The sequence below is a fragment of the Nycticebus coucang genome, chromosome 16, assembly GCF_027406575.1.
Source record: "Nycticebus coucang isolate mNycCou1 chromosome 16, mNycCou1.pri, whole genome shotgun sequence".
NCBI classification, from domain to species: Eukaryota; Metazoa; Chordata; class Mammalia; order Primates; family Lorisidae; genus Nycticebus; species Nycticebus coucang.
This window is the reverse complement of record NC_069795.1, coordinates 8,302,361-8,318,796: the sequence shown is the minus strand read 5'-3', so window position 1 is coordinate 8,318,796 and position 16,436 is coordinate 8,302,361. Positions and strand designations below refer to the sequence as shown.

Genomic DNA, 16,436 nt, shown 5'->3' with positions numbered 1-16,436 from the left:
GGTCCCCACCAGTGTGAGAACCGCCGGGGTTTTTTGCAAGGACAATGCACAGGTTAAGAAAATGGGGCTGGCTGCCGGGTAGGGGAGGACAGCAGGGCCAAGTTGGGCGCCGGCGAAGGTCGGGAGCCCGCTCCCGCGGCGGCCCTTTGGGGTCGGCGCTGGAGCGATGGGGAGTTCGTGTGCTCCGAAGTTGGGCGGGGAGTGCAAGGAATCCCGGCCACTCGAGACGAAGTGAAGACCTCCTTAGCAGCTGCAGGAGTTGGTGGTCGAGGAGACGTGAATTAGAATTGGTACCTGTGTATTGCAACAAAACTTCACGAGTCTATTTTTAGGCACAAACCCACTCTCGCTTGGGAGTCACCAAAGCTGCTGAATTCAACGCTTGGCGAAAGGCTCCTCCCTGGTCTGAAATAGTTAAAAATGGTGAAAGTAGTGAGTCAGGGACTCGGACTACTTGTCTGTGCCTTTGGCCCAATCCTAGGTTATATTAATCTCGTAATCTAGGTGCAGCAGTTGAATGCCAGCACCATTTGGTTCTCTGAATTCCGTCCAAATTGTCAGAAAATACCTTTTATGACATTGCTTTTATACTAAAAGGTTAGGGTTTTATAGTGTGAGATAGTCTTGTTAGGGCTTTATGTGTATTAACCTGCTTACTCTACCAGTAGGAACTGTTACCCATTTTACAGATGAGAAAACTGAGCCTGGGGGGCATTGACTGGCCTAAGGTCATACAACAGGGAGCCAGAAGTCAGTAGCCAGTCTGGGCTCTTATTAAACACTAGGTTAACTCATTATTATAAATACTGGCAAATTTTGGAGCGATTTCCGTGTAATGACTCCTAGAGATTGTGTCCATGTGTAGTTTTCAGTGTAGAATTCCTTTCTGGTTTGCAGAAGTGAGTAGAAGGGAAACGTTGAGATGAGCCAAGAAACTTTTCAGTCTTTTTTTCCTCAAAGAAAATCATGTGGCCAGTTTTTTTTTTTTTTTAATGTAGGGAGTTAAAAAATATTCCTTGGTGTGTTTTGTTTTTCACACTTAATTTTGATAATAGGTATCTTTTAAATATTGATGAGTCTTAGAAAAAGTTTTGTGTGAATTTAAATTTTGTATTTTTTTTTTGAACACGGAGTTTCTCTCTGACCCTTTGTACTTTGGATATGTAAAGTGTTTAATGAATATTTTTAGTACTTTGATTTTGGGATGCTTTAACGAATCAGTGGAATGACCTTTAGCTTTTGTTTCTAACTTTCTCATACCTTGATCAGTTACTTCTTAATTATTTTCAGATAGATTTTTATAAATGTGAGAGTAGAACTAAAATTTCATGTTTGCAAGAAACGGGTTAAGAGATTTTTAATGTACACTTAAAGTATCCCAGTACTTTCAGAGGATTTGCCTTGGCAGGGGAGTGGTGTTAAAGGTAGCTTGCCAGAAAGTTAAGTACACCTGTCATTGTCTACATCAACTTTTGTAAAACTGGGTATAAAAAGTTCATTTTTTATATAAAGGGAGGCATAAGCTCAGAAATTTATTATAGTAGTGTCACTCCTTGTATTTGTAAGGTTAGGACACACTCATTTATACATGGTGGGTGTTGAACATTGATTTTTTTTCTTTTTTTTTTTTGAGACAGTCTCACTATGTCGCCCTTGGTAGAGTACTGTTGCATCCAGTTCTCTTGCCTCAGCCTCCCAAATAGCTGGAACACAGGTGCCCACCACAATGCTCAGTATTTTTTATTGTTGTAGTTGTCCTTGTTGTTTAGCTGGCCCGGGCCTGGTTCGAACCCTCCAGCCTCATTACATGTTGCTGGCGCCATGGGTGCCAAGCCAAACATTGTTTTTGATTTGAAGGAATAGAGTTGATTGAATGAATGGTAATTATTGGAAGGGGCAGGGGAATGGAGTCAGTCGTCCAGTGAGATCTTAGTTATGAGGAATTTGAGATTTAGGTACAAGATCATTTCTTAAACATTTTAAAGACATTTTTTGTGGGATTTATTAGAAGTCTTAAACATAGAAAATTACTATGTGCTAGCTATTAAAATATTAATAAGCTAGTTCAGATTTTCAGAGGCATTGTCATTTAAGATAAATGAAAATATTCCATTTTAATGCAATGTCTTGTTAGGGAATGTAGGTAGTATAAAAGACCATTGAGTAAAAAATTTTTTCTCTCTAGAATGTTATCTTGATGTCTACTCGTTAGTTCATGAAGAGTTACGGTATTTATGATTTAAAAACAGGAGGGGGGTTGGTGGTGGTGATGAGAGTGGTTAAGTGCAACAAAGTGTTCAAATAACTTACATAGGTTTTTATAGTGATGAATATCTGCCAGAGCAAAATTCAAGACAACTTGTTGTAAACAATGACCTTTGGCATGCAGTTTTGTTTTGTAACTACACAAAGAAAATGCTAATTTGTATTGTATCTTGGTTATCATTTAAAAAATTTTACCTTAAAAAGAAATAGTTTAGAGATTTAGGCAGCCCAGAGGTGTTTTCACTGCATGTTTATGGTTAGCAAATACCTAGTTATGGGAAGAAAATTCGGACAGAAGTAATGGTATTAATGGATAAAAGGACTTGCCTTTATGTAGGATGTTAAAAACAAGACTGATAGAAGGAGCTTACTTAATTTGTGACTTTCTTGGTATTTGTGATTAGGGGTGTGTCAGTTTCTTTTTTTTTTTTTTTTGGAGATAGAGTCTCACTTTGTCACCCTCGACAGAGTGCTGTGGTGTCACAGCTCACAGCAACCTCCTAACCTCCTGGGCTTAGGCGATCCTCCTGCCTCAGCCTCCTGAGTATTTGGGACTACAGGCACCTGCCACAACGCCTGGCTATTTTTTTTTTTTTGCAGTTTTTGGCCGGGGCTGGGTTTGAACCCACCATCTGCGGCATATGGGGCTGGTGCCCTACCCCTTTGAGCCACAGACGGCTATTTTTTGTTGCAGTTTGGCTGAGGCCGGGTTTGAACCCACCACCCTCAGTATATGGGGCTGGCACCCCACTCACTGAGCCACAGGTGCCGCCCAGTTTGTCTTTGTTATTAATTTTCTTCTTATGGCAAAGAACTTTCAATTTCCTGCGTACATAGACACTTACACAAAGCAATGTCTCCTCCAACCCTTCTACCTAAAAATTTCCCAAAGAGTCATTTGTTAAGAACTTGGTTCTTCGTTACCAAAACTTTCTTAGTTTGATTTTGTTGTATTTCTAAGTAGTAATTTAAACTGAGCTAATTACTTTCTGTTGACGAGTGTTTTGATGGCTTGTCTATTTTTGATTGAGGAGTAAAGACATTACTCAACTATGAGACCCAGTCACCTGAAACTTGATCCTAGCAGCTTGATCTGTCAAAGTGAATTGTGTGACTAGTATAGTAGCCCTTTATGTCTACCTAGTGGTTATGCCTTGTAAAAGACTTCTTACCATATGTTATCTTGACTTTTGGGCAGTTTTTCTGGGTGGAGAAATTGTGGTAATTCATAACCCAATGCTTGCTCCATTTTGAATTAAAATTTGGGGGGAGTTAAAATTACTGCTTATTTGGAAAAATCATTAAATTATTGAAAATTATCTAAAACTTCTCCTCGTTTGCTGCCAGGTGAAGAACTCTTGAAATCTTGCCTTATGTCAATTTTATGCTTCAGTTGTAAAGTTTTACCATTGGGTGCTTGAAAATGAAATGTAGATTTCATGTGACTAAAATATCAAGGTTTTTATTGGATAATGTAAGACAAATCTTGTTTGTTATTGTGGCTACAGGCAGCTTTAGTTTCATTTTTTTTGATATATGAAAACAAAATGACTTGGAAATATTACACTGTGTAAACCAGTTAAATGTTTTTTAAAAAGTTTCGCCTCTGCTTTGAAATCTTCCAGAGTTCTGTCATGAGTTAAAATTCTTTTTTGGAGATACTTTACGTTGAACATGTAAAATGATGTGTTTCCTCGTAGGCACACTTTTTGCTAATAAAGAACAATTTTGGCATGTTGGCAGTTGGTCTCCCAGAGCTTATGTATCTTCTCTTGTAGAAGGTGATTTTTTTTTTAAGTTAGTGTTATTAAATTTACAAACATATACTTTTGTTTAAGTGACATGTTGCTTGTATCTGATATACAGTGAGTAATGACTTAAATTCATCTTTTTTCTTGTTGATGGATTTTTTTTTTTTTTTGAGAGGTTCAAGCCATCACCCTCGGTAGAGTGCTGTGGCATCACAGCTCACAGCAACCTCAGATTCTTGGGCTTAAGTGATTCTCTTGCCTCAGCCTCCCGAGTATCTGAGACTATAGGGGCCTGCCACTACGCCTGGCTATTTTTTTGTTTCAGTTGTCATTGTTGTTTTAGCTGGCCCAGGCTGGGTTTGAACCTGCCAGCCCCAGCGTATGTGGCACTGCCCAATTGATGAATTGTTTTGAATTTTATCTCCTCATAGTTGAAATGTTCAAATTGATTTTTGGGGGCGTGGGGGGTGCTAGTGAAGTGGTTTAACACGGGATAAACTGCTTTGCATCATCAACTGTATTTTAAATAACACCCCTGTTAATTAAATAATCCCCTGATTTTTCTAAGTCTATGAAATTTCCTGTGACAAGAGTTGACTTTTTTTCAGTTTTTAAAATTGTATGTACATCTATGGTTAAGATTTGCATCTTGGCATGTGTTTAGGTGAAAAATACGCTCCAAGTGTGACATCTGGGCAAAATCTGCTTGTTACCTAGTTATAGCTAGCATTTGAGGCAGCGTAATAATGTGGAAAGATGACCTGCCTATGAGACAGTGAGCAGAGAAGTGTCAGGAAGATCTGGAATCTCACAGGTTTTGCTGACAATGAGACTTTAGGCACAGTGGGTTTACTGTGTCAGTCTCCTTATTTGTGAAATAGGGTTATCATCCTTAGCATAGGATTGTGAAGATTGTGGTAATACATGCAAATTTCTTCATGGCCTTCCTTCCCCCACTTTTGCCTCCCTTCCTTTCTTCATTCATGGTCATTTTGTGGTTTAAGCATAAAAATTACTTTTTCAGAGAGCTCTTTCCCAAACCCCAGTCCAAGTGAGGTTCCTTGGCCATGCGTTCTTCTTGCCAAGTAAGACCCTTTGCTTTTTTTTCACAACTCTCGTTGCAGATAGCTACATCCGTATTCATATATGGTTATGTAATTATTCACTTAATGTCTGTCCCACTCTATTAGACTGTAAGTCCATTTGGACAGGAATCAGTCTTTTATAAAAAATAAAAAAAAAACCAGAGTGTGGTCTTTGTGAGATTCTGCAGCAGAAGGTGATGGTGCAGCCCATCAACCTCATCTTCAGATACTTACAAAATAGATCCTGGATCCAGGTGTGGCTCTCTGAGCAAGTGACTGTGCAGATGGAGGGCTGTATCCTTGGTTTTGATGAGTATATGAACCTTGTATTAGATGATGCTGAAGAGATTCATTCTAGAACAAAGTCAAGAAAACAACTAGGTCGGATCATGCTAGAAGGAGATAATATCACTCTGCTACAAAGTGTCTCCACCTAGAAATGACCAATGAAGTGAGACATTGTTGAAAAGGCAATACAGGATTTTTTGGCATACTTTGTTGGAAACATAGTTCTAAAACATTTGTTTGTATGGTTACGATTACCTTTATGTTATTTCAAAATGATAATAAATGCTGTGGGATTGTTTTTATTAAAAAAAAAAATAGAGATGAGGTCTTGCTCTGTTGCCCTGGCTGGAATGCAGTGACTATTCACAGGTTTAATTGTAGTGCAGTGCAGCCTCAAACTTATGGCCTCAGGTGATCCTCTCACCTTTGCCTCCCAAATTGTTAGGATTACGGTTGTGTGCTGCCTGCCCTGCCTGGCTCATGTATAAGTCTTTTTTGATCATGGCTGTATCTCTAGAACATAGCAGGTTTTGTTATATGTGTGTGTACAGTTAGTGATGGAATGAGGAACTTATGTGCTGAATCCTGCCATGGTATCAGTCTTTTAGCTGTGTAGTCTTGGGCAGAACAGCATCTCCTCACTTCACTATCCTGTATGCCAAACGTGGATAGCACCACCTGTCCTGTCCAGGTTTCGAGACTTTGAAATGGGATACTGTAATGAGGTGCTTTTTAAGAGTGTAAAATACCGTGTGAATGTAAGATGGCACAGTAGCAATAATCTCCACAGTGGGGTTATCCAACAGGAAGCTTTTTTGTGACTTAAAGTAAGAATAACACTTTAGGAGTTTTAGGCCAGTTGTGGTGGTGCATACCTGAAGTTCTGGCTACTTTGGAGGCTGAGCTGGGAGGGTCACCTGAACGCAGAAGTTGATGTTGTAGTATGCTGTAATGGCACCTCTGCACTTCAGCATGGGCGACAGAAACCCTGTCTGTAAAATAAAATAAACAGAAGGCTTGACGCCTGCGGCTCAGGCTGAATCCAGCCCGGGCCCGCCAAACGACAATGACGACAGCAACCAAAAAATAGCCGGGCATTGTGGCAGGCGCCTATAGTCCTAGCTACTTGGGAGGTGGAGGCAGGAGAATCGCTTGAGCCCAGGAGCTGGAGGTTGCTGTGAGCTGTGATGTCACAGCACTCTACCGAGGGCGATAACATGAGACTCTGTCTCTACAAAAAAAAAAAGATTAGAGAGTTTTAGCTTTGCTGGGTTGTTAGGTAACTAAATATCTGTTGTAAATGTAAACTTTTTTTTTTTTTTCCTTTTTTTGTAGAGACAGTTTCACTTTATAGCCCTCGGTAGAGTGCCATGGCATCACACAGCTCACAGCAACCTCCAACTCCTGGGCTTAAGCGATTCTCTTGCCTCAGCCTCCCGAATAGCTGGGACCACAGGCACCCGCCACAACGCCCGGCTATTTTTTGGTTGCAGTTCAGCTGGGGCCGGGTTTGAACCCGCCACCCTCGGTATATGGGGCCAGCGCCTTACCGACTGAGCCACAGGCGCCGCCCGTAAATGTAAACTTTTTAATGATTTAAAACATTTTTCTTGGGTGGCGCCTGTGGCTCAAAGAGATAGGGCACCAATCCCATATGCTGGAGGTGGTGGGTTCAAACCCAGCCTCGGCCAAAAGCCACAAAAAAAAAAATTTTTTTTTTTCTTATTGTTATCCAGTCTTCAGGTAACTAGATTTAAACTTTCTATATGTATTAGTTAGAATGTAGATGGGGTCTGTGTCTGACTAAGTATAGTAGCTTAAATGAGTTTATTTTTCCTTCATAAAGCAACAGTAATAAGTAATTTTAAGCCTTGTATCGTGGCTCCATGATATGAGGGACCTTGGTTTCGTCTATCTTGTTGCTTTATTATGATAAGGAGGTATCGTGTTCTTTACAGTAGCAGGTGGCTACCTGCCACATTCATCTTCCAGGAATAGGGTATGGGGAATGCACATCCCCTCCTTTTAAAGACAAACCTGCAAGTTACATACATGACTTTCGTTCACACTCTTCTTGCTCAGAACTTAGTCATGTGGCCATATTTAGATGCAAAGAAGGTTGGTATATGTAGTCTTTGGTCAGCATGAAAATTTGTATCTACTTAAGGAAAAAATTGAGGGATAATTAAACATTGCCTGTCAGACTTTCAAATGCTTTGGAAGAAACTTCCAGAAGTAAACTTTGAAATGACAACCAATTGCACTGGTTATTTTCTTTTTTCTCCAATCAGGTTTATAACTATGAGCAAAAGTTGTCCATACAATCCAGTGGCCTTCAAGTTTTATTTTTGCACGGTTAAATAGTCTGGATGACCAGCACACAATCTTAGGCAGTCTTACAAGTTCTGCTCATCAAAATGATGTTACTGGGCAGCGCCTGTGGATCAAAGGAGTAGGGTGCCAGCCCCATATGCCAGAGGTAGCAGGTTCAAACCCAGCCTCGGCCAAAAAAAAAAAAAAAAAATGACCAGGGCGGTGCCTGTGGCTCAGTGGCTAGGGCGCCGGCCCCACATACTGAGGGTGGCGGGTTCAAACCTGGCCTCAGCCAAACTGCTACAAAAAATAGCTGAGCATCGTGGCGGGCGCCTGTGATCCCAGCTACTTAGGAGGCTGAGGCAGGAAAATCACCTAAGCCCAGGAGTTGGAGGTTGTTGTGAGCTGTGATGTCAAAGCACTCTACCGAGGGCGGTAAAGTGAGACTGTCTCTACAAAAAAAAAAAAAAAAAAGATGTTGCTGTCGTGAGAAGAAAGTCCTGCCAGAGAAATTACGTTAATGAAAACAAGATCAAGAATGGTTTGCTGGGATTGCAGATTACAGAGTAGTTCTCAGTGGGCAGCCTCCCTGTCTCTTGAAGCAAAGGGGACCAAGATTTAAAAATACCCTAGGAAGGGCGGCACCTGTGGCTCAAAGGAATAGGGCTTTAGCCCCATATGCCGGAGGTGGTAGGTTCAAATCCAGCCCCGGCCAAAAACTGCAAAAAAAAAAAAAACCCTAGGAAAATCAGATGCACCTGCAATGCACTCTCACATAAAGGCCAACCTGTACACTATTCACATCACTGTGCTGTGCAAATGATAGGGAATTAAATTCAGGGCTAAAATCTGGTCAATCTTCTCACTTCTTCGTGGAATATAACTTTTCTTCAAGTGGGACTGGGACAATCCCTTCACACTCTTGTTTCCTGGGTCAGAGGATGTTTTATAATATTCGGTCTATCATATCAGTGTTTCGAGACAAGTGCTCCATCATGCTTCCAACAGCTGCTTTTGGTGCATAAAAATCCACGAAGAAATACCCACCTCGAGGGTGCTGTTGGTGGAGATCTTATACGGCAGCGCGCGTTGGCCCAGGTTCTCCAGGCCTAAGCAGCAGCAGTCTCTGGCCGCTGCAGTGGCTTTCAGGATCAAAGTTACCTCGTAGCGGGGCATGCCGGAATGCTTTGGACTGAGCCGGCCCCCGGGACGCTGACTGGCGGGGCGGCAGAGACTGATAGGACCTGGCGGTGGCTGAACCGCGCAGCAAAAGCCTGCACTGGTTATGTTTATAGTTTTATTTTGTGTGTTTGGGTCATTAATCTTTTGAACTATAGTATACAAATTTAAATAGATTATCACTTATGCAGTGTATACATATATGGTCAAATTAGAAAAATGCAGCTATGCTTTTAGTTAGTGAAGGGATGCTGCTGGGCCTAGTAGCATGTTGTTTAACTGATACTTTATTTTGTGTTAGAAATGTGATTCTGGACTGTTATGATTATATCATATGTAAACAGTATTTGGAGTATTTTGGATTTAGTTTTTTGCTTTTTGTTAGACATAGACATAGAGTCTTGTCTATTTCACCCTCGGTAGAGTGCTGTGGCGTCACAGCTCACAGCAACCTCAAACTCTTAGGCTTAAGCGATTCTCTTGCTTCAGCCTCTCAAGTAGCTGGGATTACAGGCGGCCGCCACAACACCTAGCTATTTTTTTGTTATAGTTGTCACTGTTGTTTAGCTGGCCCGAGCAGGGTTCAAACTCACCAGCCTAGCTATATGTGGCCGGCACCCTAGCCACTGAGCTACAGGTGCCACCCCTTAGTGTACCTTTTAATGTACAAGCTCATTTCTATTAATAGTACCGAAGGGCTCAGTTGTCGTTTTAATCCTATAGAAAAATAATCTTAGTCAAATGAATATTTAAAAGTGAGAAGTTGAAACTTTTAAATATGTATTGTTAATATGGATAGGAAGCCATTTACTTGGCGTGAGTAGAAGGATCATGGGTGGGTCTTGTCCCCACATTACTACTTTGCTTTTAATCCAGTTGCTTGGAGTTCTCATTGTTGGAATTCATTCCATTAGATTAATGTAGATTTGGATTCCCTCATTTAAAATGAGAATATTCATGGAGGAATATTCTTTATTGTTATGAGGTTATTAACAGTGAATTAGCTGACTGTCATTTTAAAAATCAGATTAGCAACTGCACTCAGCTTTTTGGGAAGAATACAGTACATGTGTCTTTTCTTGAGAAAGGTGAAGGATATGTTTGAGAAATTTTGGCTTATGGTGTTTAGTCACAGGAAGGTTCATATGAGTATTCTCTAGAGCAGTGGTTCTCAGTCTGTGGGTTGAGACCCCTTTGGGGACTGAACGACCCTTTCACAGGGGTCGCCTAAATACATCCTGCATATTAGATGTTTACATTACAATTCATAATAGTAGCAAAATTGCAGTTATGAAGTAGCAACGAAAATAATTTTATGGTTGGGGGCACCACAACATGAGGAACTGTATTAAAGGGTTGCAGCATTAGGAAGGTTGCGAACCACTGCTTTAGAGGCTAGAGCTAGGTTGTATTCACCTGCCTCTTGATGGCTTCCTGTCACTGAGAGTTGATAATGACACTGGATAATTCTCCCTAGAACCCACTGGGCTTGATTAATTATTGGACCAGAGGGAGTATCTCTTTTTTTCTTACTGTTTATCACTTGTTTAGGGCTCCTATTTGAACATTCTTAAGCAAATCAAGGATAAAATATAAGGGACAGTGCTGATCATGTAGGAAATTCTTTTTTAAAGATTAATAAATAGTATATAATCATAGTTTAAAAAAATCCATCTCATGTTGTAACAGTGCGGCAGATCATGTCCTATCTTTCTGTGCTCCATGGGTCTTAACTATTTAGTTTTTCCTACCAGAAATGTTCTGTACACACACACATGTATCAGACGTTTAATATGTATTGTGTTTCAAAACTATATGTTTAGTATGACCCATTATTTTTAAGTGCATAGACTTTGGGATGTGTATGTACACTGTGTCTGTGCTCTTAAAATCAAAACTAAGTGGGCTCATACTAAATGCAGTTTTGCAACTTCAGCTCCTTACTTGCTATTATTTTAGAAATATTCCTGTATTGACTGCTAGAGCTTCTCTGCTGTTTTTATTTATTTTTCTGTTGTTTTTAGTGGTTGGTAAATATTTCATTTTTATTCCCCATTGAAGGGCCTTTAAATTCATATTTTTGTGATTTTAAACAATGCTGCAATGTACTTCCTTGTGCATGTAATTGTATTCTGTGAGCATTGGCCATAGGATAGGTATGCACAAGGAAATTTGCTGGTTCACCAGGTTTATGCACATTTGAATATATATTGCCAAATTGTCTTCCAAAAAGTAGCGCCAGTTTATACTTTCACTAGCAATACCTTAGAGTGCTTGGGTCCCCACATCTCACCAAAAGTATCCAAGTTAAATCATTGTCAATTTATCTGATCAGTGGTGGTCAGCCAAAAAATAATTTTTTTTTGTCAACTTAGTAGGCGAGTGATGATTCTAGTTTTTAACATTTGCGTTTCTTTAATTATGCTTGAACATCTTAAGTTGTACTATAAGCTTTTTCTTTTAAACAACAAAATATTCATTCTTTGTCAGATACATACGGTAGTTAAAGTATTTTCTGGTTTTCTTTTATTTACTCCGTTGAATGATAACTGATGTTTTTATAAGTTGTAAATGTCTAAAGAAAAAGGGGACTCCTGCTCTGGGGTGAAGTAAGCAGTTGAGTGTTTTCTGTATAAGATATGTAAATGATGATACTTTTGACTATAGAAATGAGTAAGATTTGAGTAAGATTTGGTTACCTCTGCTTTCAGTGTTGAGATAGATGTGTGTATGCAGGAAAAATTAGCACAGTATCTAGCAGAGATACTGACGTGTGAAGAACCAGGAGACCACAGAGAAGCAAGTCCCTGAGGATCTGAGTGTGTATTGTGGACCACATGGGACTGGATCTTGATCTTGAAGAAAGGGAATAGGCTTTTTATTGTAGAACCTGGGGACTTGACAGTCCACTGGAGGAAGTCCTTTGGGGTGGGGAAATGAAATGACTTTAAGAATGACAGAGTAATGTGCCTGGAGAGAATGTGTGTGTGTCAGAGAGAGAGAGAGAGAGATGGCATTCGTGCACACCTGGTATGCTTAAGAAGAGATGGGGACAGTTGTAATGGAAGTTAGATGAGTTTTAAGCATGATAAGGAATTTGAATTTGAGGCGATTGAAGGTTTTTTCCTATGTGTTAAAGCATTGGTTCTCAACCTTCCTAATGCCGCAACCCTTTAATACAGTTCCTGGGGGTTGCGACCCACAGGTTGAAAATCGCTGCGTTAGAGAGAGGGGACACTGAGAAAGAGGGTTTTGAAAGTGGGCCAGTGTGGGTATAGGTGCTGGATGGGACTTAGAGGAGGTGAAAACTAGAAGACAGACAGGAAAACCTTAAAAAAAAATCTTAATTTTACTTTAATTTTCAACAGAACAAAGTATTTCTGAATTCAAAGAGAAGTGTGACTAGCTTTTTGGAGATAAAAAGACGAGAATTAAACTTTGTTGGCAGCATATTAAATGGGTTCTAGGAGTGCAGTGACTGGTGATCGGTTTAGTGGGACAGGTGCTATTGAAGGAGCTGTTGAAGAACTGAAGGTAGAATTATTATCATACTTCAGACCTTCCATTAGGGACAGGTGGAATAATTTTTAGCACCATAAAGGACGAGCTAAAAAAGGAATGGGGGGCAGTGGGAGAAGGCAATGTTAGGAGCTGTGACTCTGGAAGGGAAAAGGTTGTGTCATAATTCATGCGTTGTAAAATGGAGAATAGCTGAGCATGTGAGCAATTTATCTTAGAGGGTGATTAAAACTATATTGAGAACCTACTAGTACCAAATACGGAACTAGCCTGGGAGTGAGTGCTGAAACAGGCTACCCTTGTCTTTGCCATCATGGAGGTTATGTTCTGCTGGGGGGAATACTTAAGTCCCTTTAGTATGTTTGAGCACTCTCAGTCTAGAATAGACATAATTAATTTTTCATTAAAGGGAACATAAGGTTTTTTTTTTTTTTTGAGACAGAGTCTCACTTTGTCGCCCTCAGTAAAGTGCCATAGTGTCATAGCTCATAGCAACCTCAAACTCTTGGGCTCAAGTGATCCTCTTGCCTCATTTTTCATTTTTTTAGTAGAAACGGTCACTCTTGCTCAGGCTGGTCTCGAACTCCTGAGCTTAGCAATCTACCTGCCTCAGCCTCCCAGACTGCTAGGATTACAGGTATGAGCCATTGCTTCTAGTCCATAAAGTCTGTTAAACAATTTTTGATGGTTTGAAGGTCAAAAATTTTCTCATTTTAGAGTACTTTCAACAGTTAATTTTGAGTTAAAAATTTATGTAGGTGAAAACAGGATTCTATCCTTAAGACAAATACTGTCTGCTGAAAAATTTGTTTATTTTTCCTTGAAAAGAATAGCTGACACCACAGTGGTGTTTTTTTTTTTTTAACTTAATCTTTACATCAGAAGTTTATTATTGAAAGACATTACTTCTGTGGTATAAAAGGTTTTTTTTTTTTTTTTTTTTTTTTTTTGTAGAGACAGAGTCTCACTTTATTGCCCTCGGTAGAGTGCCATGGCATCACACAGCTCACAGCAACCTCCAACTCCTGGGCTTACGCGATTCTCTTGCCTCAGCCTCCCAAAAATGTTGTTTTGTAAAAGTTTTTCAAACAGCAGTGGTAAGAAAACTAATAGAATCTCATTGAGTATTTCACAATTAAACTTTTTCTTTCTTTTTGGAACAGAATCTCAAGCTGTCGCCCTGGGTAGAGTGCTGTGGCGTCACAGTTCACAACAACCTCCAACTTTTGGGCTTAAGTGATTCTCTTGCCTCAGCCTCCCGAGTAGCTGGGATTACAGGTGCCTGCCACAACGCTTGGCTATTTTTTTTTTGTTGTTGTTGTTGCAATTGTCGTTGTTTTAGCTGGCCCAGGTGGGGTTCGAACCCACCAGCCTCAGTGTATATGGCCGGCTCCCTACCCACCGAAAGCTATGGGTGCTACCCTTTCATTTCTTTCTTATGGTTCTGTGGTACGGTTCATAACCGTGAAGCTAGGTGACTTTACTTAGGAACTGGTTTGAAGACCTAGTTACTCAGCAGTAGTAGAGTCAGCTATGGAGAGGGCAAAAAATAGAAGACAGGCATTTTAGGATTCAAGGGAGGCACTTTGGTTTCTTGGTTTTTTGCTGAATAAGACAAAGATATGGATACATAAAGGATGTGAGCATATAGGAAAAGTCAAGGAATAAGGAAAGTTTACTTGAGTGGGCAGAAATGGAAGACAGATGTGAGTAAACAGATAAATGAATTCTGTGGTCTTTAAAAAAAAGCTTTAATGGGGCGGCGCCTGTGGCTCAGTGAGTAGGGCGCCGGCCCATATACCGAGGGTGGCGGGTTCAAACCCAGCCCCGGCCAAAATGCAACCAAAAAATAGCCGGGCGTTGTGGCGGGCGCCTGTAGTCCCAGCTACTCGGGAGGCTGAGGCAAGAGAATCGCTTAAGCCCAGGAGTTGGAGGTTGCTATGAGCTGTGTGAGGCCATGGCACTCTACCCAGGGCCATAAAGTGAGACTCTGTCTCTACAAAAAAAAAGCTTTAATGACTGATTATGAGTACAACCAAAGTAGTTACAGGGCCTATAACCTACCACCTCCCCACTCACCCCCCCCCCCCCCATCCCCGGATGATCTGGCCTCAGCTTACTTAGAGCCTCATCTCACAGGTTTGGATCATGTGGCTTGTGCAAAGCTCTTGGTCTCTTGGTTTTTCCATATGCTGCTTCCTTGGCCTGGGATCTTCACCTCTTTTACTTGTTTTCCTCCAAATTCAGCTCAGATACCATTGTGTCAGGGAAGGCTCCTCCCTCATGCCCCTTCAACTTTTCATTTTAAAAAAGCCTTTCTCCTTCTATGTACTCTTCCTTTTATAATGCTTATCAGAGCTGGTAATTTTTTTTAGTGCTTGTTTGATTAAAGCCCCAGAGAGATCAGGTGCAGTGGTGTTTTGCTCCCTTTTACAATCTCTGGGCTGGCAGGGTGCTTGGCTTGTAGTAAGCACTAGTGTTTTGGTCTTTACTAGCTGGCCTCAGGGATCAAAGAACTACAGCACGGGGATGTCTGCACATTTGGAGTAAAAGCTGAATGAGGAATAAAAGAGGTTCTCTTTCCTTATTAGAGACTTAAGGGAAAGGTGAGTTTTTTTGAAAAGATAGGATTGGTAAGCTCTATGTAGTTAGAAAATTATTCATGAATTAACTCAGCAAATGTACATGTATTGGAAATGTGGAGTGGAAAGATTCTGCCTTCTATAAAGGAGTAAATAAATTTTAGTAGTATAGTTTACTGAGATGGGTATAGTTCTTAGTGGTCATTTGTAGCAGTTGTGAATTGTGGAGAGGAATCAGTCTGATAATCCCATTGCCAGCCAGCATAGTGAAGTTTGTTTAACAGTGAAAACCGACTGGAATATAGATATTCAGCACTTGGAGTAGCTGTCAGATGTACATTTAAAGTAAACTTCAACTTTGCTTTTATTTAAAAAGTTGAGAAAGTGGTTTGTTTGGATGCTTTTTGGCTTTATCTTCTTTAAGTTTTAAGAACTTTAAGTTCTAAAGTAAACTTCAACTTTGATTTTATTTAAAAAATTAAAGTGGTTTGTTTGGATGCTTTTTGGCTTTATCTTCTTTAAGTTTTAAGAACTTTAAGTTCTAAAGTAAACTTCAACTTTGATTTTATTTGAAAAATTAAAGTGGTTTGTTTGGATGCTTTTTGGCTTTATCTTTAAGTTTGGATGACAAAACAAGAACGATTGAAGGAAATGTTCATTGTGTGGAAAGGTGTTCAAAAGAGTGAGTCTAGCAGTTAGAAAATTTTTGAAGCTGTTGATCCTGTCAGGCTGATGAGCTTTTTAATCACTTTTAAGGGATTAGTTTACAAAGTAAATATTGGGAAAGGAAATCGTACTCTATTTATTGAGGATCTTCTTTCTGTGTCTGGTCCCATGCCAGGCTCTCGAGACAGTGAATCAGATAGATGAATACGGTCTTTGCCCTCCTGAAGCTTTTCAATTCAGCCAGAGCTCACTGGAGACAAATGTGAGGGAAAACCTGGGTCTTGGCTTGGGTGAGCTATTTTACTTCTTATTTATTTATTTATTTATTTTGTCTTGGACTCTGTTTTGATGACATTTTGGACTGCTTTAAGCTACTTGTTGCCTTATCTCTGGCAACATGGGGGTGGGTGGGATAGTTAATATCAGGATAATTCATTATTAGTTATTTTGATATTCTCAGCAGCCTTGCAAGATAATTGTTATTATCCCTATTTTATAAGTTAGAAAACCAAGATTCAGGGAGGCAAATTTGCTTTAGGTTGATCATAGTAGAATTGCATATGCTACCTTCAGATGATAAAAAGTGCTGTGAAGTTAAATACTTAGAAAAGGAACAATTTCTGTTAAATCTTTAATTGGAGAAATAGGTAATGGCATGCAGGGATTGATGCTTGTACCACTGATTCATTAGTCTTTCAAGATAACAAGCAAAATCTAACACCTTTCTGCCTTTGGGGGATTCCTTACCTCAGGAGTCTTGGTGGGAGATGCGATCTCTTCCCTTTATG

General features: G+C 40.1%; 1 protein-coding gene across 5 annotated transcripts in view; it reads left to right on the top strand.

Annotated features, from left to right (window-relative positions):
- DYRK1A (dual specificity tyrosine phosphorylation regulated kinase 1A) overlaps nt 1-16,436 on the top strand; it is a 154,036-nt gene that overhangs the window by 869 nt on the left and 136,731 nt on the right. The window contains exon 1 of one of the 5 annotated variants that reach the window (XM_053564830.1): nt 168-290. The exons of the other annotated variants lie outside the window; for them this stretch is intronic. The gene's annotated coding sequence lies outside the window, so the exon portion shown is untranslated. Of the gene's footprint in view, nt 1-167; nt 291-16,436 lie in introns of those variants that run through there. 5 annotated transcript variants of the gene reach the window in all.